At 36.0% G+C, this 10,154-nt stretch overlaps 1 long non-coding RNA gene across 1 annotated transcript; it reads right to left on the bottom strand.

Annotated features, from left to right (window-relative positions):
• Positions 1 to 1,408: 1,408 nt before the first annotated feature.
• Positions 1,409 to 9,657, bottom strand: LOC110743179. Its single transcript, XR_002521787.2, has 2 exons — positions 6,641 to 9,657; positions 1,409 to 2,411 (listed from the first exon to the last, which is right to left on the bottom strand). It is a non-coding gene; the product is annotated as an uncharacterized LOC110743179 (long non-coding RNA).
• Between the last annotated feature and the right edge of the window lie 497 nt (positions 9,658 to 10,154).

Genomic DNA, 10,154 nt, shown 5'->3' with positions numbered 1-10,154 from the left:
TTGTGTTCTCTCTTGTTTTTCTTTGATAGCCTGACTAAATGATTATTGATTTTATTTATTCTTCAAAGAACAATCTTGGGATTCATCAATTTTTTTCCTATTGATTTTCTGTTTCAATTTCATTTTTTCTACCCTAATTCTTAATTCTTGTCTTCTACTTAATTTGATTTTTATTTGCCCTTTTTCTCTAGTTTCTTAAGGTGGACTCTTAGGTCATTTCCTTCAGGTCTTTCTTCTTTTTCTAATATATGTGTTCTGAGCATTTATTTCCCTCTAAGCATCGTTTTTGCAGCACCCCACAAATTTTGATAAGATGTATTTTCATTTTCATTTATTTCAAAGTATTTGTAATTTCTCTGAAAATGTTTTTCTTTGACCCATGTCTTATTTAAAAGTGTGTTTTTTAAACTTCACGTATTTGGGGATTTTTTTTTTCATTCGTTTTTCTGTTTTTTTGACTTCTAGTTTAATTCCATTTTTGTCTAACAGCAGACATTTCATGATTATTATTATTTTAAATTTGTTAAAGTGTGTTTTGTGGTCTAGAATGTGGTTTCTATTGATGAATGTGCCATGTGAGCTTGAGAAGAATGTATATTTTGCTATTACTGGATGAAGTAGGATATGTCAACTATATCCAGTTGATTGATGGTGTTGTAGAGTTCAACTATGTCTCTTCTGATCTTCTGTCTGCTGAATCTGTCCATTACTGATAGAGGAGTGTTGAAGTTTCCAAATGTGATAGGGAATTTATCTATTTTTCCTGGTAGTTCTGTCAGTTTTTGCCTCACATAGTTTGACATTCTGTTGTTAAATGCATACATATAAGGAATTGTCATGTCTTCTTGGATAGTTGACCTCGTATCACTTTGTAATGCCTTCTTTTATCCCTGATAACCCTCCTTGCTTTGAAGTCTGCTCTGTCTGAAATTAGTATAACTGCTCCTCGCTTTTTTTTTTTTTTGATAGTGTCTCACTCTGTTACCTAGGCTGGAGTGCAGTGGTGTGATTACAGTTCACTGCAGCCTCAACCTCCCAGGCTCAAGTGACCCTCCCATCTCAACCTCCCAAGTAGCTGGGACTGCAGTCATGTGCCACCATGCCCAGGTAATTTTTAAATATTCTGTAGAAATCAGGTCTCACTATGTTGCCCAGGCTGGTCTCAAACTGGGCTCAAGTGATCCTCACACTTCAGCTTCCCAAAGTGATGGGGATTACACAGGTGTGAGCCACTGCACACAGCCCTGCCTTGTTTTTTATTAATGTTAGTATGCTACATTTTTGTCCATAGACTTACTTTTTATTTTTTATTTTACTTTTTTTTTTTTTTGAGTTTTCATCTGTTACCCAGGCTGGACTACAATGTTGTGATCTCAGCTCACTGCAACCTCCGCCAGGCCACCTCTTCTTTTTTTTTTTAATGAAAAAAACAAAAAGGCAGAGAAGAAAGTATGAAATAACAGACAACAACATTTTTTCAATTTAATTCCCTCTGACAAAGCTTCTAGAGAAACGAAAAAAAATAATAATAAGACATGAACATTAAGAAGACGAAATGGAAGCTTTTAAAAAAGACAGCTTTTTCACCATAAAGATACAGAATCTGGACAAGATATTCTTTAAAAAGTTTGAATGAGTCAATAGAAACATTGTTGAAGGCAGTGATTGGGAAATCAATGGAAGCTTCATGGTGGTTTACCACAGTTCAGACTTCAATCAACCAAATTCATAATGGCTTAAGTATGTGGAATATTTTGTAAAATATCTGATACTCAAAAAAGCTGCTCTGATTTTGTATTTATAAATAGAAAATATATTGGAGGCTTTTTTGGAAAAAAATTCAAGTAAACACAACTTGTAAAATGAGAATAGCTATCTCCAGAATGAACAGAATTCATTCTACAAATAAGAATGCCAGTAAACTCCAAACTATACAATAGAATTTGAACTTAGGTACTTTTTGGGGGTGAGAGGGAACATTTTGTTCTAAAATGCTTTAAAAAAAAAAAAAAAAGCTGTCCATAGCTCAATTTAGATAAAAATGTTAGTTTTAGAAAAAGTAGTAAAGTAGCTTTAATGGAGCTTATAAGTCTACAGTAAACAGACATATTATGAGAAAATAAAAAAGAAAGGTAGAAGTTTATACTACAATAAATTTTCTTCCTACATGGGAATGCCAAGCAGTAGCTTATTCTAGATTCAGTGAAATACTCATGCTTCCTAAATGAGATTAACAAAATACTGGCTCTTATCAGGCTAATATTTATAATTTATGGAAAAGAATTTCAAAACTGCATTCTTCTTAATGTCAGTATTCCTAGAGTGTCTGTAAGGGTTCTCTCACAGCATGCATAGCCACAGAAGATCACTTAACCGAAGTTGTTTGTTCCAGCAAGCAGCCCACCATCACACTAAAGCATAAAAAAAAAAGAAAAAGAAAACCTTAGAAGTAGTTATAAAAAAAAAAAAAACCTTAGAGGTAGTTTTATATAGTTACACTGCTGTGCTTTAGATAAAGTTAGACATCAGCAAATGAATTAAATACTCAGGTTTTTATGTAATAAGTGATGATTCATATTGTGAAGCTACATGATGACTTGTATTTAAGTGACATCCTTGGAAATTAAATTTTAATATAATACAAGGATTTACAGTCTGACTGCCTTTATTTAGCACACGAAGCAGTAAGACACATGAACACAAAATGTCCAAGCCAGTTAAGAGTATGTGTCATTACTTTCTAGTCTTGTCTTTTATTTGTCATTTCTGTAACACATATTTTTTATTCTAAGTATTCATTCCAACCCAACATCATCTTCCCTATAGATGGGAAAATGTTTGGTATTGACTTGCTGTAAGATGAGAATTCTCTGCACCAAGATCTCACAGCAGCAATCCAGGCTTCCTTCTCCTCCTCAGTGTGCCCTGAAATAGTTCCAGTTGATTGTAAATACTTGCCAGCAATTTTTGAAATGTTTTTTCAGCTTGTTGTTAAGAGTCTTCACAGCCCCAAACTTTAATTTCCTCCATTTAAGAAGAAATGGCCATCCAGTCGTCTTTCAGCTGCTGAGGCCTGAAGAAGTTACCTTTCACTGCAGATAACCCTGAGATCTGGTGTGTTCTTCATTAATGAAATCAATCCCCAGGAATATAAAAATGAGATAGCTCAATGTGATCTGACAGATAGTGTCCAGAAACATAAACCAATTGACATCTGAAAAGCCTTAAGGAATTAAAACATGTTCCATACATTCATTTAGCTTCCCAGGGCAGGTTTTCCCCAAAGATTTGCATCATCTTTTAGTCTGACTGCCTCATCTACAGTCTCTATGTATTCAAAGAAAATAGAACTATATGGAATATGATGCCCTAAAACAAAATGCACTTAAAATCATAATCCAATGACAGAAAAGTTTTGAAATAAGAATCCAACGAATAAAATTTCCTGTGCTTTTCCAAATCGATAAAACCTTTTGTAAGTGATGAACAACTTATTCATTTAAATTTCCATTATTGTGGCACTTAGATTAAAGTTACAGTATGATTTACTAAAGACACATATTTTAGGATGATAAAATTTCATGTCTATCAAGTTTCTGTGTTGTAGGTTGTAGGTTGGGAAATGACATTTGGCTCTGATGTTATAACAAAGTTCTATAAATTTCATTGTCAAAGTTCCAATTCTCTTAATGAAGTATAGCTTTAAGACCTCAAAATGACATTGGAAAATCTTTGCATAATATTGGAAACTCAGGTACAATTAAATTTTTTTTTTAACTTTTAAGTTCAGAGGTACAAATTTTGCATTAGCAATGCACACTGCTCAGTCTTCACATTTATTATATCACTTAACGATATATTTTAAATGGCAAAAATCTACACAAATGGCTAATTCTGCCCATTGTGACTGAGATAATTTATGAGGAGCATGAAGATTCCCAAAAGATACAACATTTCCAAACAGGTAGAGTAAGATTATCCCACACCTTCATACCAATTTCCCCATTCTAGGAGGCAGAAAAGTTCCTTTGAATTTACTTCAGAGACAAAAATAGACTCTGCATGATGTCAGCAAGCCTCCTCCCCAGCAGTCTTTGCGTAACTTCAATATGTCAAAGGAGATAAATTGATCTTGTTGTGTTACTGACAATTAGACAGGAAACAATAACTATGCCCTCTTTGGTATTTCAAGCAGCTTCCCTTCCTAGTCTGCATTTCCAGGCTTAGCTCCAAGGAGACAAAGATTTTCCTTTTCACAAGAGAGCGTATCCAACATCAGGGATCTCAGTTCAAACCTCTCCCTACAATGATTTTTTTCTAGTGGCAACGTATCTTTAATCCTGCATTATGAGTCTTATCTATAGTACTAGCATTTGAATGTAAGTTCTATAGACATTCAATTGTAATCAACTCCTCCATCAGTCTCGCCAAAATTCCAGGAAGCAGTGTTTTCAGGAACCCTAGTCAGTCTGTGACATTAAGTTTTCAAATTGTACCACCCCTCTTTTTCATAATGGTATTGAGTTTAATCAGCGCTCTTCTACACACTGTACTTTGTGATGTTTATTTTAATCTCTGGAGGTTTCTTCCAGATTTTCAATGTGTTTATCATTTCCCATAACTTAAACGTCCAACTTTGCTATTTTAGGCAAGAATGCTTAAAGTTTTCCTTCCAGTGAGGTAGTGGAGTTATACAGTTTCTTTTCTGGAAATAATTTCCCAAAACAAAACCCTCATGTGGAATCCAGAGTTCTTGACAGTGTCATTTTCCTTCTAACCTGGGCTGTTGTTGAGATGTTGTTACAGAAAAATAATTATTAATGCACCTGAAATCAATGCTAAAAGTGTCCCTCCTGTGAATCATGTACTCTATCTGTGCTTGCCTGAAGAAAAGCTGAATGAAAAGTGGAAAATATACTGAAGAACTCAGATGTGTTTCTATTGTTAGAACCAAATGTGATTTAAATGTGATTTTTAGAAAAACTGGGCTTCGATTTAGCTAACATAACCAGATGATGTGTTAGGAAATCAGTCTTCCACACGATAATAAGCTACTTTGAGTTTCCAAGAACAGAAAAAGGAGTAAATTTGGAGAACAGGAGAATTTCCATTTTTCAGTAATTAATTAAACCTCATTTTTGAAAAAGTAAACAATATATGTATATAACAATTTGATTTATCTTGATCAGCTTTATTGAGCTATAATTTATATAAAATATAGTTTACCCATTTTAAATGTGCTACTAGATCAGTTTAGAGAACTAGATGCAGTTCATAACACCCACTACAATTACAATATAGAAAACTTCTATCATCCTAAAAAGTTTCCCTGTGCCCCTTTGCAGTTATCTTCTTCCCTCCAACCCTGGCTCCCAGAAACCACTGATTTGCTTTCTATCACTATTATTTTGGATTTTCTATATTTTCATATAAATGAAATAATAAAGTATGTATTCTTTTGTTTCTATTATCTTTCACTTAACATAGTGCATTTGAAATTGATCCATGTTGTTGAAATTATCTGTACTTTGTTCCTTTTTTTGCTGATTCATATTCCATTAGTTTGCTTTCCCAGTTCTTCACTTCCTAAGTCAGATTTAATTTAATTCCAGAAGAGCTGATAGTGAAAATATATTTTCTCATTGTGAAAACCCACCCCTACCCACAAGGATGTAGCCTGATGTCATGACCTCTTAGAGATGGAAACATGGTTGGCTTCAGTTCCTTCCTGTGCTCTGGGCTGACCTCTGCAGGTGGTGCTTCCTTGGCTCCATGTCAATTGACTTCTGGCCAATGAGAGGCAAGGTACTGGAGAGCAGGGGAAGGGAGTAACCCTCATATTTCTCTCTCCATCCTTTGCTTTGGTCAGTTTTTTTGAAAAAGGCTGTATTTCCTCTTTGGCTTCAGGGAGCAACAGACGAGCCTACCACGGTTCCAGTTTCCATTGAGTCAAACCAGCTCCTAGACTCCCGTAACACCAGCTTATTTTGTTCCTTTGGCTGTCAAGCCTAGGTAATGAACAGTTCTGTCCTGTTAGTTTCTGGGTCCTCTGTTTCTTGTTTGGCTCTCATCTCTACCCTTACATATGTAACCAGTTCCCTGCATTAAATTTCCTCTGTTGTCGCTACTTAGATATTCTATTTTCCTGGTTGGCCCTGATTACATTTAACAAAGTTTAAGGTACTTGATATTATCCACAGTCACACAATAACATGTAACACAAAACTTATTTAATTATCTTACTAATGCTGAAGCGTAATTATTATTCCCATTTATACATAAAGAAATGAGGCCTTGAAAAATTAGGTATCTATCATACAGAAGGTCACAGTGCTAATAAGTAATAGAGGTTAAGGTGACAAAAGGTTGAGAATAGACTGAAAGGGCTAATAATGAGCACAGAGAAGTGCTGAGTAGGCTGTATAGTTAGCAGAAATTGGGGAAGTTTACATATTCTTGAAAAAGAGTGTAAAAGTATTCTGTAATCTGTTCCACATAAATGCAAACTATTACTGATCCTCTTTTCTGATAAAATTCGATTTCCCAGATCAATAACCATAGATAATGTACCCAAATTTGTCTTAATCTCCTTTAGCAACAACGTCATATCTGGCACAACAACCAAAATCGGGTCTCTTACTTGGTTGAGTTTGTCGTAGTCTATTAACTTCCTCAAGGATCCATCAGCTTATTGCAAGGGCCAGACTGGTAAAGCAAATAGAAATATAATGGAAATTACCATCCTGCATTTTGTATGTCTTTAAGAGTGATGCTAATTGCTGCCATTCCTCTTCAGATTAAATACAGTGATTGATTTACTATTTTCTCAAAGAATGGGTGGGAAGAGAGGAATGAGGGAATTGCACAGGATTAGATGTTTTCATTTAATATTTCCTACTACAATAACTTTTATTCCAAAGGCCAATGAATCAATGTGGGGAAGGTGCTAAATATTAAACATGTTGACTCACTTGTACAAAGACTGGGGTGATAACCACTGAGTAAGTCTTTGATCCAGGCCTGAGCCCACTGCATTTTATTACCTGGCTCCTCTACATCCCCACTCTAACAAAGCATCATGATGGCAACCTAGACCCTGGATCAAGCATTCTGAAAATGTCTGAGCATTCCCCCTTTACATATTTTATAGTCACCTGAGTAAATGTCTACAGAACCCTTTTTGGAAAGCATTGGGGATACATTACTGTCTACACTGTCATGCCATTGCAAGGTGTTTCCTCTTAAGGATTATGTTTCTATTTTAGTCAGTGGAATCCACAGGTGAAACTGGTTGAGGGCCAGAAATGAAGGTTTAAAATCATAACTTTTAATTGGGGCAACTTACCTCAGCCTCCTGATCGTTACTCATGAATTATTTGTATAGGTTGAGTAGTAAATCTTAAGATATCCATGTATTCTGCTGTTAGAGATACATGTTTGATGGTCTCCATAGCTCTGTGCTGGTCAAGCTACCAGGTTGCCTCTCTAAGCTTGACACTCATTGTGATAATTACATATACTTGGCTCCTAATTCATAAATGCTACCACCTGGTATTCATTTTCAGTATGTTCCTCATCCACAGTGCTATTAGTTCTGGAATGGTATTTCCTACCATCAGCCTTGGCCAGCAGAGGCAGGCCACCACTAAATTACTAAGTTATGCAGGTGACCCTCTCACAAGCATATTTCTGATAGTTTGGTGAATAGTGTGTTCTATGGGCCTTTCCATGGAACATAGTCCTTTACTGGGTCTTCGGCGCTTATGTTGTTTACTCGCTGTATCATGAGCCCTTCTCTGACTCTTTCAGAGTGCCATGGATATGCCGGCATTTCAATCTCAGCATGGGCAGCAGATAATGCCTCATATCTTGAATCCAGCCTGTTACCTGTTTGTAAATCAAGGTTTATTGAAACACACACAGCCACTCTCATTTATATATGTATTATTTATGACAGCTTTTCCACACTACAATGGCAGAGTTGATGAGTTGCAATTGAAACCACATGGCCTGTAAATCCTAAAATATTTACTATTTGTCCCTGGCAGCAAAAGTTCCCTTACTGCTCAAGTAGCCCATTGCTTGTTCCATGTTTCTAGAAACCATCCTAGTAGAGTAGTGTTTCCAGAGTGTGAAATTCTGTGTTCTGAGAGTCCCAAATTGATAAGTTCTCCCTTATCCAACTTTATTTTCCAGCCATTCTGATCAAGAACCCTCAGAAACCAGTCTCGTGGGTAGTCTCCCAGTTCTTGCAGTATATACTGGCTACGTTCTCTAACTCTTTGGGAGCGCAGTCCCTTTCTCCATTATCAGTCTCTGCCTGTCCCTGACTGTCATGTTGTAACTCAACTCTAGTTATGGGTCTAACAGTTAGAAGGAGAGGAAGCGGCATTCTAAGACAGGTATATGTTGCCTTGCAAAGGAGAAGCCTCTGCTTCATTTTCAAGCAAAGAGGGAGTGCTAGCTTCTAGCAGAGAGGCCACTTGTGCAAATTCAGAGGATTTGGGGGAGTCATGCCTTTCATAATTTTTGAGAGTATCAACCCAGTCTCTCATCACCTTTGTAAGGATCCCATTATGTCCCAAGCAGTGCTTAAACCTTGGCATAGCTTTACTTAGAAGTTCAAACTCATTGGCACTCAATTACTCTGACAATTAAACCCTGGTCCTAGTCCTAAGCTTACTTGTCCCTCTCATTGCACATGATGATTGTCTCCTTATAAACTTCCAAGGTGCTTGTCAGGCTTTCTTATTGGCTTTTAATCGTTAAGTAATTGCTCTCCACTCCATTTTATTTTTGTCTGGAGATCAATCAAGTTTGTCATTACAGTTACTAATTCTACGATATTGCTAAATGCTTAATAGAATGTATTAGCGGATTAATTTTCTTTCATCAGTACACATTGCACCAAGGCCTCTCTGCTTTCCATCTACCAACAGTGATGGTATCCTTCCAGCTAATAACATACATTTTTTCTCCCAGAAAGGTGGGAAAATAGAACACGAAGGAAGGATGCTAGAATAAACATCCTGGATTCATCTATTCAATTTTATTTGTAATTAACACTGGTGTCACTTAGAATTTCACTATTAGGTTAACTATTTCCATCCCACTGTATCTTTTCTCAAGAGGGACCAGGTTTCTTGACTAGAATATAAAGTACTTCAGAACTCTGCAACAATTTTATTACTCATATTAACAACAGGTTAATATCTATGAAATGCCAAAGGGTAAAATGAATACTCAGTTGCAAGTATAACCAATCTATAAGATCATCACTAGAGCCACCCTGCATTAAAAAGCGCTTCCTTTAAACGTAGAAAGATAATAACTAACATTACTTACATTGGATATTTAAACTTGTATTGATTTTTGTTTACTTTGTCACAATTTTAACTTGTATTATAGATTAAGGGGTACATTTTCAGATTTGTTACATGAGTATATTGAGTGATGCTGAGGTATCACTCCCATCACTCAGGTAGTGATCATGGTACCCAATAGGTAGTTTGTCTTCCTGCCTGCCTCCCCCATCTAGTACTCACCAGTGCCTACTTTTCTCATCTTTAAGTCTATGTGTATTGAATGTTAGCTTCCACTTACAAGTGAGAAAATGTAGTATTAAGTTTTCTGTTCTTATATTAATTTGCTTAGGAAAGTGGCCTCCAGTTACATCCATGTTGCTGCAAGGGACATGATTTCATTCTTTTTAATGGCTGCATGGTATTCCATGGTATATATGTACCACATTTTCTTTATCCAATCCACTGTCGATGGGCACCTAGCTTGATTCCATGTCTTTGCTATTGTGACTGGCAGTGCAATGAACATACAAATACATTTGTCTTTTTGGAAGAATGAATCATTTTCCTTAAGGCATATACCCAGTAGTGAGGTTGCTGTGTTGAATGGTAGTTCTGTTTTAAGTTCTTTGAGAAATCTCCAAATTGCTTTCCGTGGTGGCTGAACTCATTTGCATTCCTACCAACAGCATATAAGCATTCTTTTTTCTTCACAGTTTCACCAGCATGTTATTTTTTGACTGTTTAATAATTGCCATTTTGATTAGTGTGTGATGGTAACTTATTGTGATTTGGATTTGCATTTTTTCTGATGATTAGTGATGTTCAGCACTTTTTCACGTTTTTGGCCAT

Source organism: Papio anubis, chromosome 6 (assembly GCF_008728515.1).
Source record: "Papio anubis isolate 15944 chromosome 6, Panubis1.0, whole genome shotgun sequence".
NCBI lineage: Eukaryota > Metazoa > Chordata > Mammalia > Primates > Cercopithecidae > Papio > Papio anubis.
Note: the sequence above shows the minus strand (reverse complement) of the source record. Positions and strands in the feature narration are given on the sequence as shown.